This window comes from Agelaius tricolor, unplaced genomic scaffold (genome assembly GCF_023055355.1).
Source record: "Agelaius tricolor isolate 1412-34295 unplaced genomic scaffold, bAgeTri1.0.p SCAF_11, whole genome shotgun sequence".
Taxonomy (NCBI): Eukaryota; Metazoa; Chordata; class Aves; order Passeriformes; family Icteridae; genus Agelaius; species Agelaius tricolor.
Genome location: NW_027269271.1, coordinates 15301716 through 15329266, shown reverse-complemented (window position 1 = coordinate 15329266; position 27551 = coordinate 15301716). Strand labels below are relative to the sequence as shown.

The 27551-nt window shown below is 38.8% G+C and overlaps 1 long non-coding RNA gene across 1 annotated transcript; it reads left to right on the top strand.

Annotated features, from left to right (window-relative positions):
• Nucleotides 1-23507: 23507 nt before the first annotated feature.
• Nucleotides 23508-27537, top strand: LOC139594032 (uncharacterized). The gene is made up of 5 exons (XR_011680495.1): nt 23508-23640; nt 25851-25908; nt 26464-26732; nt 27212-27349; nt 27459-27537. It is a non-coding gene; the product is annotated as an uncharacterized lncRNA (long non-coding RNA).
• Nucleotides 27538-27551: the final 14 nt, after the last annotated feature.

The window sequence follows — 27551 nt, the reverse complement described above, 5'->3', positions numbered from 1 at the left end:
CAGAATTCATAGAAATAATATGTCCAAATTCAACTTGTGTTTAAACATCATGGGGCGAATACACTATTTCATAGACTATGGATTTAGATTGAGAAGAAAATTCCTAAGCCTCACAAGGAAAATAAAAAGTCAAAGATCTCTTGCATGGGCTTTTTTGTGACATCATAACTAACCTGAATTCTGGATATTTGGCTTGTGATTTTTGAACTCTGACGTTAGAGGTGGTGGGATAGACAATGAACAGGAATCAGCACTAGTGAAATTCCACAAAAACCTACCAGAGTCACACTTTAACCAATACCAAATATATTGTATAAAATATTTTCACAGGGAGTCAGCAGTTAATTACTTTGCATTTATGTATGTTGCTGCAGAATTCAACAGTATTTCAACTTTTAAAACTAAATTTTAAAACTAAGTACTTGAGAGAGTTCATCAGCAACATAGAAGTTATTTGCAGTATTCTTTGTGTAGAATATATGTATATTATCCTCACCTACTGTGGAATATCTTCTGCCATGCTTGTTATGTGGCTCTAGACTCCCATTAACTGAATCCCTGGTGAAAAGCCGTTTTCCTACATTATATTGTAATGCTCTTGTTAATGATAAATTGATGAAGAGCTGCTTTTTTAGATTAGGTGAGTGGTCCTTTGATAATGGGGTTGGAATCAGGCCAGAGGTTCTATACTACTTTGCCTGGAGGGTGAGAACCAACTAAAATATTCCTTTCTTGTGTTCTGCTAGAAAATGAGGCAGTCAAAGAATTTCAGCTTTTAATTTTAAGAGAGCAGTTCAGTAGTTTACATGGTGGGTATTTTTAGACTTTATCTTTATCTTGCCCCCCCCATATTTCTAATGAATTATTAAATAAAGGTACTTCTCATGTAATTAGAGAGCCAGGCACCTTTTAAACAGGACCAACTTCTTACATTTGAATTGACTAGTTTCATTTTCAATGGCAAAAGATCATGAGGCAAATACTTTTGCATGTTTCAAAGTTAAGATCAATTGTTTTCCTTTTCTAGTTTCAAATGCACTAGCTTAGTACTTTTTCTATATCAGAAAACTGTTAGAATATTTATGGTTTTTATTTACATAAAACCCAAACATTTTCTATTACTTCTTTCCTTGGGCAAGGAATGTGCAATGGATTATTAGACCCACAGATTTTTCTTGCTATTAGCATTAATATAGTTGAAATTAAGTGAAAGTAAAATACACTTTTAAAGGGGCACATATTTTATAGCTTCCAATCTTGGCTCTGATGGTCTTTCTCAGCTCTGTACCATGCCCTTTGGGAAAAAAACACGGAGCATGCATGCTCATCTCTTTTGATCATGATTTGACAAGGTCATGCCTTGGTAGGATTGGGCTGCCTATTATTATCTTGATGTTGTTTTAAAATTTAGTGGTATATGGAAAAAGAGAGGACAGTGGAATTTTAACACACCCAGTTGATGTAGGGATCTCTTTGCTTATTGCCTGATGGAGATATAGGGTATGTAAATGTTAACTTTATTAATTGAGAAGAGAATCTTAAAATGCAATAACAGTAAAGCAACTTTAGGTTAAGGTTACAAAATTGGAGTCTGCATTTTGATTTTCATGTTTTGTGATTAGTATTTTTCTGCAGATATTTATATCAACATTTCAGGTTTAGTGAAAGATGTTTTCTGAGCATACCTGTCAGTGGGAAACCACTAAAGGTAAGTAACACTATCATTTATATATTCAAATGTATAGGTCTTCAAAAGTTTAGGTATAGGTATTCAAAAGTTTAGGTCTTTGGTTTAGTCCTCTATGAAAAACAAAGATACAAACAAACAAAAGAACACAAAACAAAGTGTAGCTTATTTTACAGTTAAGAGTTTGACCCTTCCAGTACTTAAAGTTTCAGTCACAAGAAAATGAGAATTTTTTCTTGTTGAAGAATTTCTTCAGCCTTTTAGATAAGACAGGAGCTAATCTCACCATAGGAGTGATTCACAAATCCCTTATTTGCCTTCTGCTTTCCAACAAGCATTTGCTGTGGTGATCAGAAAGAAAACTCAGTTCTACATTTAAACTTCTGTTGTTCAGCTTAGGTCCATGGTCTGCCTTCAGTTCATATTGTTGCTAACTCACTGACACGTGGTGTTAAATCCTCTGCACAAACCTTCATTTCCAGCTCAGAGGGAAGTTGCACCACCTGGAAAATCCCAGCACTACCTGGAAATCCTTGCAACACCTGGAAAATCCCAGCACTACCTGGTATAGGGGAGTCATTTGCTCCCACATCCTCATGTAAAGACAGTGTGCATCAGGCTCCAGCCGTGATCAGAGTGACAATAGAAATATCTTATGGCAGCTCTACGGAGGAGAGGAATAAAAAGTAAGATTTTGGGGCTGTTGTACTTTTTCTCCAAGGGTTCACAAAATTCACTCTAGTCATTAGCATGGAATGTTGCCTCTTGAGGCCTTTGCATCCCATGGCAAATAGGAGATGTGTCCCTAAAAGAGGAGTTTACATATTTTAATTGTGCTGCCTTTGTTCACTTTGCCTCTTCTAGGTAGGCTTTGTGTACAGCTTCCACCAAATTGCTTTGTCAAGGATGTCATCTCTGTTGCAGCTGCAGAGGTAAAAGGCAAGACATGTGTCTTCAGTTTAAAAAAAAAACCCAAAATGATTAGCAAAAAATCCTAGCTGGAATTCATGAGTGTGTGGTTTCTGAATACATAAATGCTTTTTTCACCTGAAAGTTTGCCTTACAGGACAAACATTATCCCCAGTGCCCTGGCCCCTGCAGGGGAAAGGGTGCAGAAATCTAAATATTATGTTTAAAATGATCCTGGTTGTAAAGAGCTAGAGCCAAAATACCTAAAAGACAGCTTTCGTACCCTGATATTTGTTTCAACCTCTGAAAAGAACAGTGGCTGAGTGCTTGTTAAAGGTATATTTTCTTTTAAGTTATATGGAGAGAGATGTCAACTATTTACCATAAATATATTTATACATTTGAATATATAAATGATAGTGTTACTTACCTTTAGTGGGTTTCCCACTGACAGGTATGCTCAGAAAACATCTTTCACTAAACCTGAAATGTTGATATAAATATCTGAAGAAAAATACTAATCACAGAATACATTGAACAGACTTACTGATCTTGTATACCTGGAAAAAGATTTTCAAACAGACTTTGTCAGCTCAGCCTTGGCATTCCTTGTCAAACAAAAGCAGCCTAAAGACACATTTCAAAAGCAGACAATACAGCACTTGCTAACCTGCAGAAAATCGAAAAGGATCAGGGAGGCAGAGAACAAACAGAATAGGTAAGCAATAAGAAATGGAACACAGCTCTAAAGAGCTGTTTCAGAGAGCCAAATATGTTTAAAGAAGCCTACATTAATAATTAAACATCAGTAAGTAAAATTCCAGTATACTTTTTTTGCCCGCATTGTTTTAAGATTTGTAATATAGAAATGAAATTATTGATTCGGTATCAGTAAGAAAACATAACTGGTGTAAGGGGAGGAAGAAGCAGACGGGGGGAATAGAATGAGGCAGGAGTATTTTTAGATGCCAGGCTAGTCTAGAATGTTAACTTTCTGCAATAGAAAGTCCATACTTCAGTACTTGTCCACTTCAGTCAGCTGAAAATTTGGGTCAGGCAGCTGTTATCTGAATTGACAGCAGCTATCTGATTAAAAGTAAAATGCTCTTAAAAAGAAAAAAAAAGGAAAGAGAAGGAGAGAGGGAAAAAGGCTGTGCTGTGTCACATTCACGCCACTCATGTTGCTTACGTTGTGTCACACCGTGCGGTGATTTGACGCTACATAACACAACATGACATGAGTCACAGTTCACTGCTATCCACATTACACTCAGGTAGTTTGGCATGGCTCCTACTTTTGCTTTACTCTCATTTCCTATTCAGTGCACTCCACTTAGACTGGTTGGTTAATGCAGACAATTGCTATACACTCAAAACTAGAGTTCCCTACCCAAATACATTTTTCATTGGATATTAAAGTGGAAACTTCAGTGGATATCTTTTGCACATTCATATGCAGCTCCTTTGCTCAACATAGCAAGGGCATTAATGACAACTTACACCTGAAAGGGAGGAGTTAAGGGGAATTTCCCATAGGAAATACAGCTGTAGCAATGACTTTCTGGGTTGGAGACATACTCTCTAAATGGAAAATAATTAGACTTTTTTTCTGTCACCAGAGACATTCCCAAACCAAAACCTCATATTAACCTCCCCGCCTTCCCTTCAATTTCAATTTGAATTGAATACCTTTCTGTTTCATAAGGATGTGAAATATTATTTCAGATCTGAATTTATAAGCAGTCTGTAGCAGGTTGAACCAAAGCTCCACATCTCCCATGCTTGGACATGGGCAGTTCCCCATCTTTTCAGGGCTCTGCACTTTGGGTCTCGCTGTTTAATCAGATGTTTCCCAAAATTAATAGTCTATGTTGTTTGTGGTCACCTCCCTCAGGCAACCAGCCTCAGCCCTGGAGCACAGTTAAATTGCACTGTTGCTTCCTGTAATGAATTTCCCAGCCTGTCAGAGCATCTCATACATCTTAGCTTTGTTCTAAACAGAAGCAGAGAGGAGCACAAATTAACAGGCAGCTTTGTGCCTCTTTCATTTTTATTGACAGCATCCTGAAGTTCTAGATCCACTTAGCACCTCCAAAGAAGCGATAAGTGATTTAGCTTTTTGGGGACAAATTGGTTCTATTAACTCTGAGTGCCAAATTTACCAAAAATAACTCATTAGCTGTGCATTATGATTCACAGGGTGCTCTGCTCTTGGCTAGATCCCAAAAACCACATTTGTGTACAAATGTTCCTATTATGGGGTGTGAGACTTACTAATGGCACACCATATGCACCACTGCATTTTTCTCTTTCTAACAAAGCAGTTTTCCTACCACAGATGAGAAATGACCAGGTTTTGAAGGGTTAAACATATTCCAATGTGATAAAACTTGAGAGACCACAGGAATCAAGCTATCATTGAATTTCCTTTTTTCTATTACTACCACTTGAACCTAATATTCCTTCCTCTGCATTTAATAAGCAAACAAGGGAGTCAGCAGAAAAATTTAGTTAAAATTTTGGTTTCTGCTCCTAAGTTTAAGCTTTCTAGACAGCAGAGTGTTCATTATCTTTGTTCCCTTTGAAAAAAAAGCTGTAATTCACAATCAATTCCTGGCCCACAACTGGCTTCTCACACTTTGATGGGACGGATTCTTTACAACTGAGAAGTTGTCTGATACTTTGCTAAGTGGGACTTAACTTTCCTGTGTGTTTAAGAGGAATTTGTGTAGTTACAGATCTGAAAGAAAAGCAGTAATGTGAAAAAGGCTGTAGATTGATTCTGTCTTCTCATCTCTTGGCAGTAGAGGCAAGGCTGTGATTTCCCTTTGTTCTCAATACTCTTGGTACCTTGTGCCTAGAGAGCAGAGACAGAGCAGCCCCTAAGAAGCTTCCAGTCCTTATGCTAAATGGCACTGAGCAACTGGGAAAATGCCAAGATAAAAGATCCTTCATAATCCAAGGAACAGTCAGGCAAACCCTCTTTTTGACCCATCAGTGGAGGCAGTGAGGATGCTGACTGTGCTAGTGGGGCAGCTGAGGCACTGACAGTCTTGCCCCTCTCCACTTCAAAGCTCCCCTGTGGCCTTTGGCTGGTCACTTGGGGCCCACCTGCAATGGCATAGTGTGGTACAAGTCATTCCTGAGTCCTGCACCTGGATTTATTCTCTCTTATCATTCATCAACTCCCCCATGCAAGCATTCTTCCTGCTGTGGACAGGGGCAAAGGAACTCTTCCCATTTCCTCTTCAGTGTTTCTAATGCTCTGTGTCAAAAGGCTTTTATTTCTGCTTCTTAACTTGGTAGCTGGAGTTCTGCCTCCATGCTTCCCCTTCCCTATTCTCTCAGCACTTTGGCAATTAATTGAGTTTTCTAGTGTAGTAAGCTGAAGTTTTTCGCCACATAAATGATTCATCCAAATAAAGTGAAGTTATTGAGCAAAAGTTAAATTGGGCTTTAATTTGCCTCAGGTCTCTTTTGAGCCATCTCTTTGCTTGCTCCTTTTTGTGGAAATGTTTCCCTCTTTGAACGTGCTTATCTTTAAAATACTATTTGAAAGAAAAGGAAAGAGAAAAAAAGTTGTTTGAGCATTCCTACAGCTGGTGCCAGGTCCAGGAGATGTGTGTTGTCTGAGGAAGTTAGCTGCTCCATGAACGTCCCTTCTGTCTTTATTCAGGTCTGATGGCTGCAGGGAAATGTGGGACGAGTATGGATGAACAGCTGTGTCAAAATCCTGGTGTCTTGATTTTCTCCAGTACCCCTGCTTCAGTCCTGTGGCCAATGGGATAAAAACAGTGTCTCTTCCATTTTGCAGGTAATAGTGGTTTTAATGCTTTTGTCCCTGGCCTTCCAGGAGGGCAGCTGTCCCTTAGCCTGTCCTCTAAATCCTGAACCTGAGAGTGAGGACCCTCGAAGTGCAGTATGAAATCTGCAGAAAAATGAGATGCAGCATCATGAGGAATATAGTTACAGGTACAGGGATCAGTCACATCCTAACTTTGACAGGCTTGTGTGAGCAAAGTCTGTTTCAATACCGTGAGGCAGCTGCTTCTCATGATGTGGTGTGTCATTACAGAGATTCACACACAGACTGATGCTTCAATACCCTGTCTCCTTTGCTTGAAAAATAAGGTCATATTATATTCAAAATCACACTGCATTCATCACTTAATATTTTATACAATTAAAATATTAAGCTAAGTAACAGTCTGTTGGGGAGTGTGTGTTTGTGTATATGTGGTATAAATAAGTATAAATAAACAAGTATTAGTGGTGCAATAACACTGAATAATTTATCCAGACCAAATGAATTATTTTCAGCCTCTTAGTCTTGAAAATTTCAAACTGAATTCCTTAAGTTCATTTAAAACTCCCTTTTTTTCAATAGGCATGTTGTGGTGACAGTAGCTGTGATGTGGCAGGGTATCATAACTAGCTGAAGGATATGATGGCTGGACAGCTCCCCATTTTCCTCACTTTCTATCAGGTAGTCTGATGAGAGATTATACTTCTGTCTGCAAAATGTTCTGCTTTATTAATCAATAAAGTCAGTTTGTATAAGTTGTTCTAGTTTCTAAGGGAAGTGATATAAATGTTTGAGAGCAAATTAATACAGAACCCAGAGGATCAGTGAATACTAAATAAAAACCCCCTCAAGTATCAAAGTGAGACCAAGTGGAAAAGGGAGGATGGACTGATCAAACTGATGTTAGTAGCAATAGTAGCAGCAATGTAAAATACCTTAGAATGTGACTGCAGAACAAGGTCTGCCCAAGATACTGCAGTAGGACCAGAGCACTGATGAAAGCTTGCAGAACACAGAGTTTGCCTGTGCAGTGTCACTATAATCAGAGATTCCCATCATGGTATGGTAACCTTTTGATTCTGATTCACCCCTTTGCTTCAGTGCTTGCCTTGGGCCCCACCAGATCCATCTGGCTACCTGTCTTGCTTTTCCCACCCCTGTCATAAGGACTCCTGCCAACTGCTTGTCTCTCAGCATTCAGCCTTTGCTGCCCCTGAAACCAGTGCCTTCTGCTGCTCGGGGGAGACAGCACTGAGGAGCAGTGAACTGGCAGATTGACAAATAAGCTGAGACTGACCCAGGGCTGGCACCCTCCAGAACTCACTTATATTTTTGTGTTGGGCATGATTATCTCTAAGTGTGGCCCTGATTCCAGCTGTCATTTTAGGTCAGATGCATAATATCAGTTTACAGAACAAGTGTAGCTAAGGGACCCTCATCCGTCATAGCCAGATGGAGGAAGAAGCTACAAACAAACAAAGTAGGTATCAGGAATGCCTGGGACATGCTGTGCCTCCCTGGCAGTCCTTCAGCACAGAGCCTGGGCAGTGGCACCAATTAAGGCAAAAGCCTTCTGTGGAACCACTGTGTGCTACAGAAATTAACCTGAATAACTTGACAGCACAAAATTTACTTTTCTGGTACAACTTGGGATATATTTGCAATGTAAAGAATAGAACCCAAAGTACTTGTGGCAAAAAGCAAAGTACCACACTGAGCAAACCTTCCACACAGGCTGTTCAAGAGCCTTCTCTTTATCAGAAATTAGCACTGATCTTGTAAACAAGATGTCCTTTCTGTGAGGAGACTGTTGCTACACAAGGCAAGGACTAAATAATTTATTCCTTGTTGATGTCACCTTAAAATAGGTTGAAATTCCTCTTTACAAAGAAAGCAGAATTTTTCTTTTTCGTCCTCCATGTATCTTTCATCCAGTTTTTCTTTTTGTAGAACTTCTCAGAGCAATGATCCCGTGCTTCACAGGTCTGTGCTTTCCTGGCAAAAGGAAATGGATATTACAGCTTCCCTTCTTAGGCCAGTCCCTCTGTTCCTCAGCTTTTTTGCCACTGGCCACACGCTGGTGAAGAACTTTCCAGATGCATCCTTCCTCACTCATCTGGCAGGTGCTGGGTTTACATTCCAAGTTACCCTGAGAAATCTTCTGCTGGACCTTTTGTGAATGAAGACACAGGAAAGTGAAGTAACTCCCTTCACCTCCCCATTGCAACATGGATTCTCACTGGAAAACTGGGTGGAAGTTTTGCCCTGTGGCTACACCATTCCTTCCTATGGGCTCCTGCAGTCAGCTGTGTGTGGGTATCTCAGGCTAGAACTGGGTGGTGGTTTCTTACTGCACTCCTCAGGCTGTATGTCTTGTCATCTTTTGTCAATATTGAATAGTTAACTCCTGAGAAAATAAGACTACTTTGAAAGACAGTAATTACATATTTGTTCTAATGCTCATAAGGATTGGTTCCTGCCCTTGGGTTTTAGACCATTCTCTTGCTGTCTTTTCTGTTTTTCCCAGGAAGCTGTTTCAATGCCTGCAGCTCTGCTACAGTCAGGTAGTGATTAGAATATATTGTCAAATGTTTTAACTTTTTTTTTTTACTGTTGTGTCACACAGCTCACCTGCCAACTTGTTTCTTGTTAATTCAACTCTTCTCATCTGCTTCTGTTTCTGCACTTACTTGTGAGGAGATGAGGTGACTGAGATTGAACAGGAGGTAGCAGCGGTAGCTGAAGCAAGATGAAAATGAATGGTATTTTCAAATCCTAAGCAGGGCTGCAGAGGCTAATAATTACATTAAAAAGGCCCTCTGCAGGTAGGTGCAAATAGGCTAGTCTAAACAAGTGCCACTATTTTAATGTGGGCTGTTCAAGACGATGTCATTACCTGACTAGACTGCCACCTTTCACCTCCAGCCATTGTGCTCTGTTAGATCTCACTAACAGGGAGAGTGCAGAACTTGTTTGCAGGGGATTTGTTGTCTCACGCTCAGAGGCAGCTGAGAGACTTGCCAAATGACAGGAAGACGCTTACATTCACAAGGTGTGATTGCCTAAGTGTTTGACTGTGTCTAATTAGTTTGCCTTTGCTGGTTGGTATCTCCACAGTCAGAAGCAGATTGACTCCGCAGGCTTTAAGCAAAGAGGTCTGATTGGTGTTATTATCATTTGTTTATTTAACCCTCCCACTAGCCATGAAATATTCCCTACAGAATGGCCTTTCCTCTGTCTTTAAAAAAGGCATTTTTATGGCATGTATTGTGATGAATATTTTCTGCCATAATCTCAACTTCTAATTGTAATTGCATTTCTTTTAAAAAACTCTGAAACAGTATTAACTTTTTGAGCTTTGAAATACGAGCAATATCTGATTACTTTCAGAAGATGGTGATAGCTTATTTTTATCATAAAAAACAGAGATTCTTTCTGCCTCTGTGTGGCAATATCTCTTTGGCCAAGCTTCTCTGGGAATGAAGAATCAAAATGCTATTTTGTGTTCTTACCAAGTGATTCCTATAATGAGAAGAAACTATTTTGAAAAGAACCAAAACAAAACACACACCAAAAAAAAAGAGCAACAAAAAATAGGTCTTGAAAATCCTCCTAAAATAATAGATAGCCCAAGAAATTTTTTTGGAATGTGAGTGAACAGAAAAGCAGCTTTCTTTCACAATTCTGTTCCATGTGTCTGTACCTCAGAAGTGCAATTCTACTGTGCAGATTTTTGGAGATTCCTCATCCTACAGTTTTCAGATTTATAGAGCATGACACCCATTTCTTAGCCAAAAAAACGTACAAAAGGTGATTCCAAGGAAAGAAGTAGGTTTTCTCTGTAAGGAAATTCCTTTGCCTTTTTCTTGGAGTGTACTTACAGGTAACCTTTCAACTGTACCCCAAAAAACCCAGGGTTTGTAAAGATCTGGTGTTCTTATCATCCCAAAGACATGAAAAGGAAGGAGAAAGTTGATATCCAGAGTCTCTGGGGTTGCCTTGGTTGACTTTGCCTGATGCCTATTCTGTGTCAGTGCTTTGGATGTTACCACTTTGAGATGTGTGAAACTTGCAGATACCAATGCATGTCTCCTCATTTGAAGGGCAACTTTCATTCTTGGCTGTTCTGCTTCTCCCCTTCTGAATTCTCTTTTGGCTCCATGGTGGGGATTTCCACACTGGCTCTAAACTTGCTTTGGTTTCCAGTACCATTCTCTTTTCCTTTTAACTGTGGAATAGACTGGCTTCTTTAGCATTTCCTAAAGGTAACTTAAATTATCCTCAGAACTGTGTCAAATTATAGAAGAAATCCAATGCATGTAATCGAAAGAATAGGTCACTATTCTATCAGTGAAAGCATAATCAGATTAAATATGCCTATCTAGGTATATCTTTCCCTACTACATTATTCGTGGTAGTTCCAAGTAATAAGCCCTGTCTTAGCATCTCATAATATGATGCAAATTTTATATGCAACTGGTATTATATTCAGAGACATTATTCTGAATCAGTTAAAACACAATGAGGCACAGGATAGGAATTCTGTCTCAGATTTCTAGGCTGCTTTCCAGGGCAGACTCCCTTTGGCCCTATTTCCTCCAGGAGTGTGAGATGCAAAAGGAAGCTCATATTTTGGGGATGGTGGTGTGTGGGTTTGTGATTCAGCTGGGAGTGTGTCATCACATCTCCAGCCAGCCAGTCTCAACTGGCTCATAATGTCAGCAGGTCCAAAAGGACAGTGTGTGGCATCAAAGGTCAGGTAGCCTAATTACAATAATATTAGGGATAAATGATTTAGGAAACTAAGAACAATCCCAAATTGTCATTTGAATCAGGAAGTTAAAGATTAATTAATGCTGTAAACTGGACAAGTCCTCTTCCTTAACTTTTGTCAGACCTCTGCCAGACTTCTGCCTGTTCCCCCTATTCTTGAAATCCTCTGAGTTCCAGGACTACTTTGCAGAAGTTGGGAGCAGTTTTCATTTCATGTGTACGGTCCCTCTTGAGCTTGCATGATCTGGGGCAGGAGGGTGCAGAAAGAAAACCAGCCACTATCCTCAGTTTTGCTGTCACCATGGCATGGCTTACAGCTAGCTCATTCTGTGAAACAGAAATTACAGAGTTGCCCCTTGAATTCCCATGTGTTAGCACAGCATGTTGCTGTGTACCACTGGGCCAGACTTGACTAAACTTGTATAATTGTGGTACCATGTTAGCTTTTCCTAAGTCTTGAAAGATTTTTCAGCAGCGAAGAGGCTAAGATCCCTAAACCACTATTGCAAGGGAGCAGCCAAAGAAAATATAACCTATCAAGTTCCCAGATTAAAAATAAAACAAACTGATATTTTCCAGAGCTTTTACTAATTGTCACTTCTCTGCAATGTTACACAACTCCCATGTGCAAATGGACTTAGTGACAAGTTTCTGTGTACATACCAGCGCCCTGGCTCTACTAAACCCCCTTATCTTAGCTTCACTAATTTGCCATGTCAAATTAGTGTGATGAAACAAATTCTAATTACACTGAAAGATCACTTAGAGCATTAGCACTGCTGCTGTGGTCCTGTTCTTGTGCTGTCTTATTTGCATACTAGTCCAATGTGCCTAGGTAGATGACAAAATGAAATGTCTTCCAACATGTTTATGAGGTTTTCCTGGGAGGGTGCTGATTCAGCCTTGACAGATGCTCCCACAGGCAGAAAGCAGGAAGGAGGGAATAGGAATCACATTGCTCAACCACAGAAAGGATGTTATTTTTCTCCTTTGACTTCAACATATTTGTTTGATCCATTGGGAAAATAGTAATCATTTTTTCATTTTAAATGTACACCAAACAATGGCATCAAGAATCAAAAAATATAATCATGACCCCTGTTTGCTATCAAAATTTCTAGCTTACAAACACCAAAACCATAGAACAAAGTACAATTTAAATGGAGAATTAAAAAAAAAAAATTTTTTTTAAATCTTTAAATCTCCAAAAGAACAGTTGAGCAGAATTTCTAATGGTAGGAGTTAAGGAATTAGAGTATAGGTTGATGTATTTGTAACTTTTTCCATCTCTCTCTGTGTTTTTTGATAAGTTTATGCTTATAAATTAATAAGTCACTTGTTTTCTTTTTGATCAAAATTAGTGTTTTGTAGCTATGTATGCCTGCTGCAGAATTTGCATCTAGGTGCTCTAAATGTGTATTTACCCACTGAGGAAAAAAAATAAGCTAAATTGAAAAATTTGGGCTCAGAATATTGAACAACCCTAAAACATGACCCTCAAAATTTGTTTTCCCACTGGTATTGCAATTTCTATTCCACTGGAAACACAAAACTCATACTAGCAGGTTTTGCTTTAAGGTTTTAAAGCCATGGGATTGAGACTGAATCCTGAAAAGAAGGGAAAGGCAGTATCTTGGTGTGTGGGCTTGCTAAAATAATTTCCCACTTGTCTTCACATGTGAATGATTTCTTGCCCTTTTATATCACACCACCACACATGGGCCATGTCTGGAGATTTCCAGGAGAGTTTGCAGGGCTATTTCTTCTCTATTCCTAATTCCAATGGGCAAATTCACAGAGAGGCTTTGGCTTAGGTGAGATCGTCAACATCTTCTAAAAGAAGCAGGCTGCAGTCTGTGCTGCACCAGGGTTTGTGACAGAGCTCTGGGTGATTCAAACAAAGTTTAGGGTAGAGCACAGCTGAAATGAGTGGTGGTTGCTGCATATCTTGGTCACCCTGGAAAGCATTGGAATGAAGTGAGCTGACTAGGGGTAGAAATGTTTGATGGCATGAATGGGTGCACATTTACCCAGTATACTGTACACAGTGTGCAGTGTGCATGCTCAATAATCTGGGAATATAGCTTTTTCCACATGAATGTTGATGGGGACACAATAGGCAAGAGCTTCTTAAATTTGTACCTGCAGAAAAATCATTCTTTTTTTTGTGTGCAAGCATGTCACATAACAGGTACAGAAAAACAAACACTTGGTAGTAGAAGAGTAATGGTGTTTATCACAATTCAATTTTAAAAAAATCACAGCAATATTCATACACCAGAAACTTAACACAGTGCCACAGTGCTGTGGTAGAAAAAGGGCATTTTTACTTTCATAATACCACAAAGGACATCGGTCACAGGTGAGTAGTTGAGTCTGCAGATAACTGAGAGAATTTTTGATGTGGTTATGTAGTAGATGTACAGGAGATGACCTGTGTGTCAGATTACACAATGCACTGGCAAATTGGGACACATAAAATAGAAATGATATTATATTTTCATTCTAGTTTTAAAATTTTTTTCATGAAATGCTAATTTTGCTACAGATCCATTATTTATGAAAGTGAAAGGATTTTTTCCCCTATCAAACCAGAGGGATTTTGCATGTGTAAGCCCCATTTAGTGTTGATGGCAGGTACCAGTACACAAGCTCCATTCACTGGGAGGGAAATAGTCCAGCACACCTAATTAACTAATAGTGAATCACTTGCATAGATGGTATTTTCTGTACACTGGGATTTAATATATTCTGGTTAAAAGCACAGTCCAGCAAAAAGACTCCAAGATTGCACATCTAACTAAAAAATTACATGTGGAAATGAACCTTATTTTATTGTTTAAATGTAGATTGTTTGTTTCCTTCATTTGAATACAGCATGGCTTGTATGCTTCAATAGCTTAGAGCTATTTTTCTGTTAAATTTTCACAGCAAAGCAGTAGCTCAGACATGGTGCTCTGTTGCTCTTCACAGAAGGTCCAGGGTCCATATCTGGGCTTTAAGTAATTGGGAAGGAGTGATGGTCCAGTGCTAGAATTTCTCCACTGCCTTCACTGAGCATTAGAAATGGTTTTATGTCCTCGTCAGTACTCTGAAGGCTATAAAAATCTGCCTGTTTTCCATGGAAACTCCTCTTGTTTCCATCAGCTTCTAAATTACTACTAAATACCAGTTAGATACCTACAGCAATGCTGTGCTTCTGTATTAAATCCTTGAAGATTTTCCTTTAGGGATTAAGACACAGCCTTGCATTTTTTCTTTAAAGCAGCTTCCCTGAAACCATCATATTTATTTTTTCCTCTTTTTGAGGGCTAGATAATATCCTAGTCTAGAGGGGGCTAGCTGAAGAGCTGTCACTGTAACTGCAGCACTGCAGGTCAGCCAGGGAAAGAGCTGGCTTCAAACACAGCAACAGAAGACAGCTGGGATGTGGATCCAGGGCAACACTCAACTTTCCTTTGTCCAGACTACAAACACCATAACAGGGGATGCAGGCTTTCCTAATTAGCGATAAAGAAAACTTTGCAGTAGCTACTAAGGTGGGAAAGTGGGTAGATGGTGATCTCATTTTCACCCATAAAATAGATGAGAAAGGTAAAAGTGCAAGATGTTTCAGTTTGTTACATTAGAAACGTAATGTACTTGTTTCCAAGGCATTATGTGTTCCAGGATACTGAATATGGGCTTGTATTAGAAGAGAAAATTAAAATATTTTTGAACTTTGCTTGAATTTCGGGCTACTACAAAACTTCTTGGCTCAGCCCTCTCACAATATATTTATAATATTAGAGTTATGCTGTAATTGGTACCAGAATGACACATAATGTAAAGTGTTACCTATATTTAAAACTTGAAAATAGTATTTGAATTCCATATTCACAGGTAATAAGAGTTCATCTTCATGGTGGGGAAAATGAGTTTCAGAATGACAGCTTGTAACCTGGTTTTTTTCTTTTCTTCTTTCCAGTTCAATTCATATGGTTTTCTCAACATGGGCATTATTCTGCAGTCCTTATTCAGGCACGATCCTCCCTAAAGCTGTGAATAACATCACAATGATAGCCATTGAGAAAGGCTTATCATTTAAAATATGTATTTATTTTCTAGTTTCTACATTTCCAGTGCAAGTTTTATCAAAAATATTGTGATAGTCCACACTAAAACCAGAAGCATTATGAAGTCTGAAATTCCATGTAAAACATTTAATTTAAAAATAGCAGTAATTGGCATTTTGACCTTCTCCTTCACAAGGATTTCAGAGCTCTTTCCAAAAGTGAGTTTATTAATTCCTGCAGTAGCAACATCTGTCAAGGCAAGTACATCTGGACAAGATGCAAAGCCCCTTTGGAGAACTGTCTGTCATGGTACCATTGTGGTTTGCCTGAATAAAACCTACATGTTCCAATTTCTTTGGTGAATTTACAACAAAAATTTCCCTAACCCCCTGAAAAACAGATTTTTTTTTTTTCAGCCAGCTCTTCTCTTACCCTTAGGTCATGTTATCTCTCAGCAGCACAGCAAATCACAGAAATTTGTGCTTGCAGTGTCTTGATTTGACATTTAAATTATTCTCTGGATTCAGATCTTCTGACAGTCTGGCAATAAGGCTGACAGTTGAGACCAAATTTGCTTATTCTGTGGCATTTGTGACAATTATTGCATCAGTTCTGCTCTTTAAAAACCAGATTTCCTCATGATCCTGGCCTGGCAGTGTGTATGGTAGGAATCTGTTTAAAGCTGGAGAAGGCTCCCAAAAGAGGTGTTGGTAATTTTTCTGCAGTGCCTGCAGTGAAATTTGGAAAGATAACCACATGTATTTCCTCAAGCTTTATTTTTTCCCTAGAAAGAAGCATCTAAAGATGATGGACCACAACCTGATGTCTGTAGACGAGAGGGAAGGGAGAGCTCCAGCTCTGATCATCCTCGTGCTGGGGAGGTGGGAAGTACCAGCTCAGTCTGCATCTCTGCAGACACATGGCTTTGGAAGATGAGAAAAGGCCTCTGTGGGGAGAGAGCAGAGATGAGAACTTCTCTTCCCTTCCTTCCCCTTGAGAGTTATTATCCTGGGCAGCTGGCAAGCAGCTGAGCTGTGTCCCTTCACAATTGGCCCATCAGGCATGGTAAGTTCCTGACAATCTCACCTTCTTATGCTTTGCATGAGTGAGTGATTAATGGATGAATGGTTGGCTTGTCTTGTTTTTTCTTTTTTTGCAGAGTTATTCAAAGTTGCAGTATAATCACTTTGATAAGATTAAGATCCTGTTTGACATTTTAATAAGAATAAAATGAGCATTTGCTTGCTAGAACATGATCAGCAAATAGTGTGGTTGCAGAAGAAACAATGCATAGTAGAAGTTGCTCTTTAGAAACCTTAGAAGATGTTGCTTGGAATTGTGAAGTATTGCATACTTTGTCTGTGAACTGGCAGTTATATTGCAAGGTTTTCTATCTGTTTTCTTGGGTTGAAGGAAGCTAAGAGAAGGTAAAAGCCATGCATAGAGCTGAGAGTCACAGAAAACCCCTGAAAAGAACCCCCACTAAAGCCATGGGCTGCCTATGTTATTGCTTTGGCAGCATTATGCCTTTCACATGATAAGCACCAAACCTAACATCCAGGGCTAATCAGGTAAAGGAGTATTATTTCTTTTGAGTGATGCAATTTAGGTCCCTGTTTAATGATTACATATTTTTCCCAGAATATATGGGTGACAAAAATGAGCTAGATGTAGCTAGGAAAGAACACTTTAATTAAATTCACATTAAATAAAGCTTTGCTGTTTGGCTTTAAAAAAGGCATTTCAAATATAGCTTAGCATTGTTTCTGCCATCATTCAACTTCTGTCATTTTCCAATTCGTCACTTCTCTCCTACCAGTGAACATTGGCTGATGACAAGAAAGGGTCTAGGCTGTAAATTAATAAGGCAGTCAGCTTAGAAATGCTTGCTTCAATTAAAAAAATATTGCATAGATGATGAGGAGAAGGTTGTGGATGTACCATCACAGACTTGGGGCTTGTTCTTAGGCACATATTATTTTCTAGGAGCAATAATAATATGAGCCTTTGGACTTACCCTGTTTAGTGTGGATGGAGTAGTAACTTGATGGCTGCCAAAAAGCACTGAAAGGCCTGTGCTCATGTCCACTAGAAAGCCAGGTGATTTCATTAATCTAAATGCCTGAATTTTTACAAAAATTTGCTTGAGGTATTTGTTAAAGCAGAAAGGACACAGGTATGGCTGTGATAAGTGATTTTTTTACCAAATTCTCCATCCATGGATGTCCATATGTGAAAGGGCAATTGGTTGCAAATACTGCTGCACATTTTTTGCTGTTAAGTGTTATTTACAAAAGCTGTGGGGAAAGAATTTGCATGGACTACCCCAGCACCCCACACGGCACTTGTGTCTGTGGGAGCAGAAGTGAGAGCAAAGATGAGTAATCATTTGATCTAAATAGGGCCACAGCTGTATTTCTAACAGGGTTCAGGCTTTGCAGCAGCCAGCTTCTTTCAGTCTGCCTTAGAGGAGCTGTGAACTTATCATTCGGGCATGTGCACATAAATGCAGCAGCTGCCATTGCTGATGGCTTTGAAGCATTTTGCAGGCAACTGCCAGAGCTGGTGGCTCCATGCCAAATCATGATGTGGTTCTGATCCTGAGAGATTTTTATCCAAGTCTGGGGACAGAGGTCATGGATCAAATGTAATGGGCTGACATGTATTAAGAAAGATTAATGAGTCTGGGCACAAATTAATTTTGTTTTTACCAGATAATCAGCAGGTCTTGCTAACACTTGCTTTCAATGTTACTAAGGAAAAATATATGCTTGTGTCTCTTGTGGTCAGCTGTAAGGAAACAGAGTGTTTTATCATCATTTAAACAAAACAAAATATCAGTTTTGTCTGGCATAAAATCCTAGCAAATTATTCTGGAATTTTCCAAGTTCCACGTTAACAGTGTTGCAGGTGTCTAGATTTCCTATAGTATCAGGAAGAAAATCAGGGTAGAGCAGAAATAAGCCAAAGATTGTTGGTTCCAATGGCAATCTGAGAAAAGTGAGGCAGCATAAGGCTAGTGGTGGGGTACAGAAAATGCTACCAATAAAATAATATTATGACCCACTAACTAGAAAATGTGTTACATTTTCATTCAGTTAAGTGAGAGGAATTCTGTTAGGTAGCATAGTTTCCTTTTCATTAGACAATCAGAACTAATGATGCTTACTTCTTTCCAAAACCCAAGAGCTGTGAGTCCAAAGGCAGCAGGGATGCTATGTTGCAGGATAAGTTACAGAATAGCTTCCCTAAAACCTTCTGCATTTTGATTCCCTTCAGTGAGTCTCTGTATGTGTTACTAGTGAAAAATTCAGCTCCCACTCTTTCTTGTAAATGCTTTCACAGGCCTGAAGAATCTGAAATACTGGAGGGACTCAGGAACTGTATGTTTATTTGTCATACCTGTTTCTTCATTGCTTTTTGTCTTGTCTGGATTGATTTTTTTAAAATGAGTTATATGCTAGAAGATTAAGCCGGCTGACTTAAGCGGTTCTAAGTCACAAGATAGTAGGAGTAGCAGGTTATTATGTATCAAAGAGCCTGCAAGGAGAAAATTATTGTGTAGAACTTGGATGAGTGCATTTTCTCCTTTCTTCATTGTTTTTTGTATGAACAGAGTCCATAAGCTGGAATGAGTGAGCTCAAATTCTTGTGTCAGATTTCATACATCTGGGAGAATGTCATAGTCCATGAGGTTACTTTGGGTTTACTGAATCAGAATTGAACTTTTTGGCAGTAATTGGTATTTTTTTTAGATTTTTATGCAGCCATTTGTGGGAAGTCTTTCATCAAATATTCCAAATTCAAGCTATTTATAAATCAAAGCTCTCAGATACCAAAGCCAGGTGTTCTAAATAAAAAGATGACAGAGAAACAAGTAACAACATACAATATGTATGCATAATAGCAAGTTTTCAACATTTGAGTTTCACCTCAGCTACTCCTGTAAGTGGGCTAAAAGACCTGCCTCAGTAGAGCCCACTGAGAGCACCTGTCCACCACAAGTTTCAGTGAGAAAGGAGCAAGGTCAATCCCCAATCATTCCTGGGATTAGTCCCAGGAGTGTCAAAAATTCTTCCAAGAGAAGAATATGAGCAGCATTCACAATAAAATAGAGTGGACACAGTTGTCCTTTATTGTACCTGAGTGTGTCACTTTTTAAGGGAAAAGCTGTTTTTCTCGGTCCCTTAAATTTCTCAAAGAGTGCTTTACATGTAGAGGAAAAGCAGGATTTCCTTACTGAAAGAAATCCCATATATTTGAGCTGAAGCATCCCTTGGCTGAAGTGAATGAAGGTGTATTTCTTCACCTGACAGAGTAATGACATTATCATTATGATGCTCAATGCCAGTAATGGTTTGGTGCTTCTGTACTCTAAAAAAAAAAAAAAAAAAAAAAAAAAAGGAAAAGGAAAAAAAAAGTCATAAACTGCCAAAGTAAATTATACCTCTGCAGTTTCCAGTGATTGAGCTTTGGGGGGACCAGTTTTCCGTGTGTGGGTGTCACTCTTTAGTGCCATTAGATAAAATTGCAAGTTAGAGGATGATTCCTGCCTTCTCAGAGCCAGGCATAATGAGCAAAACATAATATCTGGCAGACGAGAATATTTGGAGGAACTTAGGAAATTGTAGAAAGATGAGTGAATAAAACAACAACAGAATAAACAAAACACTACTTGACCAGTGAAATATCTGTGACATGGAGACTCTGATTTCTAATTTTCCCCAAGTATTCTCATTTCTTTTTTCTACCTGCTGACATTCACTAACTACAATGAGAATGCAAAACTTGTATGGCAAATATAAATTGACACAATACCACTGGAGCCAGTAAAACCCAGATGCTTTAATTGGTTGAGGATCTGGTTCATTTTATTTCATTTCTCAGTGCATACAAAAGTGAACCACTGCTTAAATAAAAGGGAATTTCTTCAGTTGTAATGACCCTTGTTTCTGAAATACATGTAGCTCAGTGCATTGAAGTACTTTAGCAGAATATCTCCCTTTCAAGAGAATGACACTGTGTGGGTTTGATATAGTCAATAAGTTTGGTTTTTTTCTTTTGTAACATTGCCCATTTTGGGGTTTCATCCAATTCACAGAAGTGTTTTGAATTTTTATTCCTAACCAGGTGTAAGACCTTAGCTTTTCACCACTGCTTGTTAGTGTACATTTTGGACAATGTTAACATCATCTCAGATATTCAGGACAAGGGAAGAACTTGCTTTAAGTCCTTAGGAGAAGCTAAAAGACTATTAACAAGCTGAGTCCATAAAAAAACATCTGTTCCAGTCATGCTGCTGATTTTTTATTAGTCCTTCAAATCCATCGCTAAGATCTCTAGAGCAAGAAAAATGCTCTAGTGTGGAGTGCAATTTCCAATTTCTTAGCTAACCTGATTTTGTTGATTCATACATATGCATGATTCAGTGCTCTTCCTGAATACAAACAAAAAAAACCCTTTTGGGTTGTACTTTATTTATTTTCCTTGAAATGCCCTTGAAATTTCATTTGCTCAGTGAAACCAAACAAATAATTGCATACTAAAAGGAAAATGAAGAGTAGCAAGCTAAATAATTTGTAACATCAAATATTCCTTTGCTGTGGTTAACATTCTCAGTGAGAGGAAACAGTCAGCAATAAACAGCCCAATGTATCTTAAATGTAATAACTAATATCAATGTCAAATGCATGAAGTGAAAATACCTTAGGATATGCTTTCACAGTTCTGCTACATCACTGCTAAATGGAATATGCTATATAACTATAATAGCAGTCATACTTGTCATATTTCTCCTGATCTCTAAGGAAAAATACCCATGTAGGCATTATGCAGCTTACATCTTTTTCTAGTCAGAGTCGTATTTTTATGGGGTCTTTATGGTGCTTTTTAAAAGTTTACACTCTGAAAGCAAACCTGTAATCATTTGTATATCATGCAAACTATATACCAAGTCACATTCCTGATACTTAGGGATATCCCAGTACTCTGTTATGTACATCACTGCTATCCAGCTTGGAGTAAATAACAAAAGATTACTTCTGATTTGGGCTATGTAATGCTCATCTGTATTAAAAAATGGCAAATAACCAAGTAATTCAAACAGAATTTTTAGCAATTACCCCATTAACCAAACTGGTCAAAATTTATCACCAATGTAACTCAGACAATACCAGTGGAGTAATAACAGATGAATTTGACCTTTTTTAGGTAAAATTGAGCTCATTTCCCCCAACACCCCAGGCAGAGGCTTCATATGGCAATAAGCACTTTTCACCATGTTCCAAGTGTGAAATGTTGCTGAATGTAAAGTTTGTAAATTAAAATTGCAATTTTTGAGTTAGTAGTTGTGAGTGAACATCCTGCTGAGAAAACAGTATTATTTATAATTCCAGAACTTGGGTGGAAACCCCTTGCTAAACGAGACTGTCACATCTTTTTCTGCTGAAAATATCACATTTTGGAAGGACTGAGTTTGTGGGTGCTGCTGCTACAGACTGTGCACTGCCAAACTCTGGTCCTGAGGACATCACCAGCAGAAGACAGTGTGCTGATTTCATCACAGCCTTCCTTTCTCTTGCCTTCTGCTTTGATCTCAGTGCTAAAATAGCAGCTCTTTTCTATACCCTTTTGTACAGTGTGGTGATATCTGCTCTGTTACAAGGTGAAGAATTACCTTGATGGGCAATGTGTTTTGAGGGAGTTCTGCAAGGGGGGAGGTCCTGATAGGCAGCAAAAACCATGGCTTCAGCTTTTTCCTCCCACCTTTCTATAAAGCTGTAGCAGCCATGGGTCAGAATGTGACTCCCACATATTCAGTGATGTAAATAATTCTCCCTGTGCCTGCTATGCTCATTTCTACTTTTTTCCCTTATAGAAAGTCTTGCCTAACACTCAAGGAAAACTGTTTCTGAGCAGAGAAGTAGAAGCAGATACTTGTAAATTGTTTTCTCTGACAGATACAGAGAGGGCCAAGAAGTTGTAAAGTAGCTGTGCACGCAGGTGCAGATAGTGTGTTTGTTGTTCCCCTTAAGTGTATTTAAAATTCTAATCTATTACTTTGTGCATTGTATGATTCAGTTAATTGTTAAAAGACTTGTATTTAGAAATGCTTCCTAAACAACATAAGCAAGTTAAGAACAGAGGCAGGTATGGGAAAGACAATGCTGGCTTGCAGCTATAGACATGTGTAAAACATAGGGGATTGATGCAATTAGTGGAACATTCAAAATAATGGTGGAGGATAAACTGACACTTATGTATCATTAGACATGAAGGGCAGTGACATACACATTCAGAAGAAAATGTTGAATATTCTGCCCTGTTGGAACTGAATGAAGAATGCTCTGATAAGCATTTCTGTTGGCTGCTTCTGTTGGGATGGTTTGGAAAGTAGCTGGGAAAGGAGGTCACCAAGGACTTAGAAGTTATTAAGGCTGATGAAATGTGTGAGAGATAACTGAGACCTTTATGGAGTTTTCTTTGCCTTCCTGGAAAGGCAGGGTTGGGAATGACCAGGCCACTCTAGTCAGCTTTGCAGTAGGATGTTCTATGAGTTTCTGCCCCAGCCCTCAGCCCCAGCTCTCCTGGCTGTGTAAGCCCTCCATGGACCATGGCTCTATAGAAGGGTGCATAAAGAGGCCTCTGGTGAACACTGTAAAAGTGCACTGGTAACCTCACTTTCTCAGGTAACCCCCTTTTTATGCCTCACTGAGGGGCAGGCCCAGCGCCGCTGTTCCTGTAAGGCTGCTTGATGTAGTTTAAGACAGCGTTCCTTACATCTGGCTGAAATGTACCCAGAACACCCAAGTGTTTCTCCTGCTGGAGGTCTGTGAGCTGCTTCCTGGCAGTGTTTCCAGCCTATAAAGTTCTCACACAGAGCATGGAAGCATCTGGAGAAATCACATTTTCATAATGTAGCAGCAATAAGTCATCATTTGTTCCACTTATATCGGATCCACTCTGCAAATCTGATAGGAAGATTTCTCCCTAGGGATCTCATCCTACCTCCTTTACTCATTCACTGAAGACCATGAGAGCCACACAAGTGGGGTGAGCACTGTTTGACCCTTGGTAATTAAGATCACTTACCTTAATATGTTTGCTAGTTTGAACAGAAGAACCAAGCACAATGACTTAGGACATTTACAGCGTTGGTTTACTTCATGCATGAAATATTGGAAGACAATATGAAACATCCTTTTAATGATGATTCTGCTCTTGAGCCCATCCCATTTCTTTAGCAACAAATGACTCTTTTTCTTTTTTCTAAGGTGGTCTATGGGAAGCAGTCACAGCAGACAGGAAGAAAGGAATTAGTAAGCTGCTATCAGCTTTAGAAATCTTCTGTACAGAGACTGAGGTGAACTGCCAACACCAGCATCCTTATGCTTGGGTTCTACCTAAATGAAGTAAGTTATATCTAATTCAGTAATCAATATTTTAGTTCCTAAAAAATAAGTATGAAGTTCAGGAAAAGCTAATATAAGCTGAACTTCATATTTTTTTGGAAAAAAAATTGGCCTCAGAGCTTCAGAAAATAAATATTTTTGCCACGTGGCAGTGGTTGTGAAGTAAATATGTCCCGCTGCTCTGATCTTACATCCTGTCACATTAATGTTTCAGAGCACTCAATATAAATATTAAAACTAATAGCTTCGCTCTTCAGCTATTACTCCATCATTCCCTGAAATCATCATAAAACATTCAAAGCCTTTTAGAACATTTACACACTTGAATCTGATGGTGGGGAAAGGAGACTAACAGAGCACAGCTCGCAAGCTTAAATAATAGTGGAAAGCTGTTTATGGAGTATGCTTTATTTATTCATTATTTCAAGTAAAGTTTCAGTTTTGATGGAGAGGAAAAAATCAAAGTATAGCTGTCAAGGGAGAAGTCTGAAGTATTGCTTTTCTATACTGTGGACTTGTGTAAAATTATGGAAAAAAAAGGGGGGTTTCTGAAAAAAAAAAGCAGAGTCCATGAGAATCTCAGCCCAAGGTCAATCAATCTTAGGACTGTGGGTACGTAAACAGCTAATGGATTGTAAAGACACATACCAGTGTTATGAATTTTTAATGAGCAACTCTTCAGCACAGACCCCTATAAATCAATGATGACTTATTGGCTGGATCAATTATGCAAACTTTAAAACATTTAATGACAGGTAATGAACAAGTCTCTGGAGTCCACCAGTCAACAGTGTTTTGCAGTTGTAGTTACAACTACTTAAGTGAAAAGTCTGCAGGAAGCCTTTCCTCAGAAATCATTTAAAGCTAAACTCTGAGGTTGTGGTAAAGTGAAAGAGCATGGTTTTGTTTCTCTTTGTGTATAACCTCAGATGCATTGGCAAGTGGGCACAGCTGTTAGTGTACTCAGAGGAATTTATATGATTTTTTTAACCAATGGTATGTTGTGGTCTTGGGAAACCTGTTTTCTCAAACTTTACACTTCAGGTTTTCTGCATGGTAGGCAGGTACAAATGGTGCTGTTCTCAAAGGAAAAAGGCTATGCTTGCGTTAGTAGACTAAATAGTTTTTTCTTGTAATACTTTAATTTCAAAGTTAACATATTTGTGGAAAAAATAGATTAAAAAATAATTAGATGAGGGGAATTCCAGATTGTATTACCATTAACTAGCACATAAGGACTGGAAGATGAGTGTAGGCTGAATAATACAAGATAAGACTTATGGAATAACTGGTAGCATTATGGTAGGTTAATTACTTCTTAAAATTATTATCCAATGAAAGATGAAGGATTTTTTTGGGTGGATTTTTGAATTTAATAGTTATTTTAGTTTTTAAGCATTAACCTTTCGAGTAGGCAATTTAAGATAATTCTGAAGATTACAGGAAAGTTGCAAATTAAACACACTGTTTAAGAACAGGAGCAGGTATATAAGTCCCTGATCCAAGATTTTGCTGTTAACTTAGTTAAGGCTTTACTCAGATTGACCAAGGCCTACTGGCTGAAGCAGTGAATTGAGTAAGTGCTCTTTATTGCCATTTGCTTTACTTTCCTAAAGACAATAAATATAAAGAAAAGCTTGGAAGTAAGATTAATCTTTGGCCTCAAGAAACAAAGTTTAAGTGTTTTGTAGAATAGTAGAACAACTGTATTTGAAAAAAACCCAAACCCAAACATTATCATTAGTTGTGTTCTTTACAAGGAATCTGTGGCCAGGGAACCACATATTGTCTTATGACCATGTATCTGAATCCCAGCTGTTTAAACTCCCCAGTAAAGCCTTGCCTCTTTCCTGCTGGCTGCCAGCAGTGATTCATGAGAGCTCCCACCCTTCTGCAAGTCCAGCACCCTCCATGTGTGCTGAACAGCACCTCTCTCTGAAAGTTGCTTGGCACTTGCTGGAGAGGTTTGGTGTGAAGAGGGGGATACTAAACCCAACCCAGCAAGAAGAGCACATTGGTCTTTATTTCTTCATATCATGCTTGATGTGATGCAAGACATACAAGAAAGTGCAGTCATGAGAGATTGTAAATAAACTGAAGAATCATCCAGGGATCTGTAGTAGTTAAAAGCAACTGCTATTTTTTATTTGTTGATGTGAACATGGATGAGCATTCTTTGATGAGTGTTTATTACTGTTTTCCTTGTACAGGCGGCTGAAGAACACTACAAGAATTGAAAAGCTGTCTCATTTCACCAAGTTTCCCCAGGTACCTGTCTGTCCTCAATACTTTTTGGAACAGTAAGATCAGTACGTGATGACAAAGTTTCCTTCTTTCCCCAGCCCAAGAGAAAATGCTCAGCAACAAAGCTTTCCTAAAATGTTCTTTCTACACTGATATGGATGAAACTAGCTTTTTGAGCACAAAATTTAATTAGGTGGTGGCAGAAAATATTTATAAACTCCAGTCTTTTGGTGAAATGAGGAATGGCCTAAATGTTGCTTATCACTTTCTCTTTTTAAGTGGGAAATGGAGAGATTGCTCCTGGTGGATAAGGTTTTTGGTAGGACTACTGGGTAATATCCTTGCTGTGGTCAACCTTTTATTCTCTCATCTGGCATGCTGCAAAATAGGGCATTTAAAGAAGAGCAGGACATCTTGAGATTCATGCTCATATTTCATTAGACTTTTTAGCTTCCTATTGAGACTGCTGTCATTATTTTAAGTACCAGTATATCAGTATTTCCAGCAGCTTCATCATACCCTGTGTGGAAGTTCTCTATTTTTATCTGTCAGAGCTCTCAGTTATTTTCCATTTTCCAGGTTTAGGGTCTCTCACTGGCTGTAAGCACCATTTGTACCTGCACCGCAATTATCACGCCACCATGACACTAAGAGAAGATCCAAATATTGCTATCAATGAGACTGCTTACTGCAGAGGAATGATGCACCTCTTAAATGTTGATACCTTGGCAGGATGGCTCTTTTAGGAACATGCACAATAGAGAGGAGTTGGGTTGACAAGTGTGATGCTTGATGCTGAAAGGCATAAATACCCATCCCTACCTCCTTCCTGCTTGGTCCAAGAGAAGGTACTTGCTCTTCTAACGCTCTTTTTTTACTTAATTAGTTTCTGCTTCTTCTGGGCCCATCTCCTCTGTATGTGAAGAAGTGGTGGACATACCTGGACTGGAGTGTTACTGCAAATTTGAGTAGAAAGTCAAAAATTAATAGTTTTTTTCCCTTATCAAATTAGAGCCACCAGTTTTGAGGAAAGGCTACAGCAGATAATGGAAGAAGAAAGGAAAAGCCAACTTGATGTGTTGATCCTTCTGGTTGTTTTCATTTGACTTTGCCTGATGGAACTTCTGAGTTTTTATCAGGTCTTTTCATACAGTTTTCTTCCTGACTGACAATCTCAGGTTATTCTAAAACCTTGGATCAAGTAAAGAAGCTAAGATGTAGTAAGCGGATTCTTTCATGTTGGAAATTCATTGTCAGATTTGCTACATAAAACAACCCCTCATTTCACAGAAGAAATAACACCATCTCTTTCAACATCTTGTTTCAGGCTTCTCAGTATATTTCCTAGAAGACTGATGAACAAGACAATTTGACTGACACCAGCCCAGTTTTTCCTGACACCCAATGCACATGCAAGATCTGACAGGTGCCTTCCAAACATTTTAAGCCTCTAAAGTCCTGTGAGGTAAATGGTTCTTCTGTGCCCATTTACTCTCTCTGTTGCACCAGTGGTGGCCAAAACACACAGAGCTGGCATGTGCCCTGTGTGAAAGTGTGAATTTTATCTTGCACAGGCAGCCATGACTGAGCTATGGAAAGTGAGGTGGCTTCTGATTTTTCAAAGTCTGCAGAGCTGACAGAAAAGACACATCTGTAAGTGTTTTATG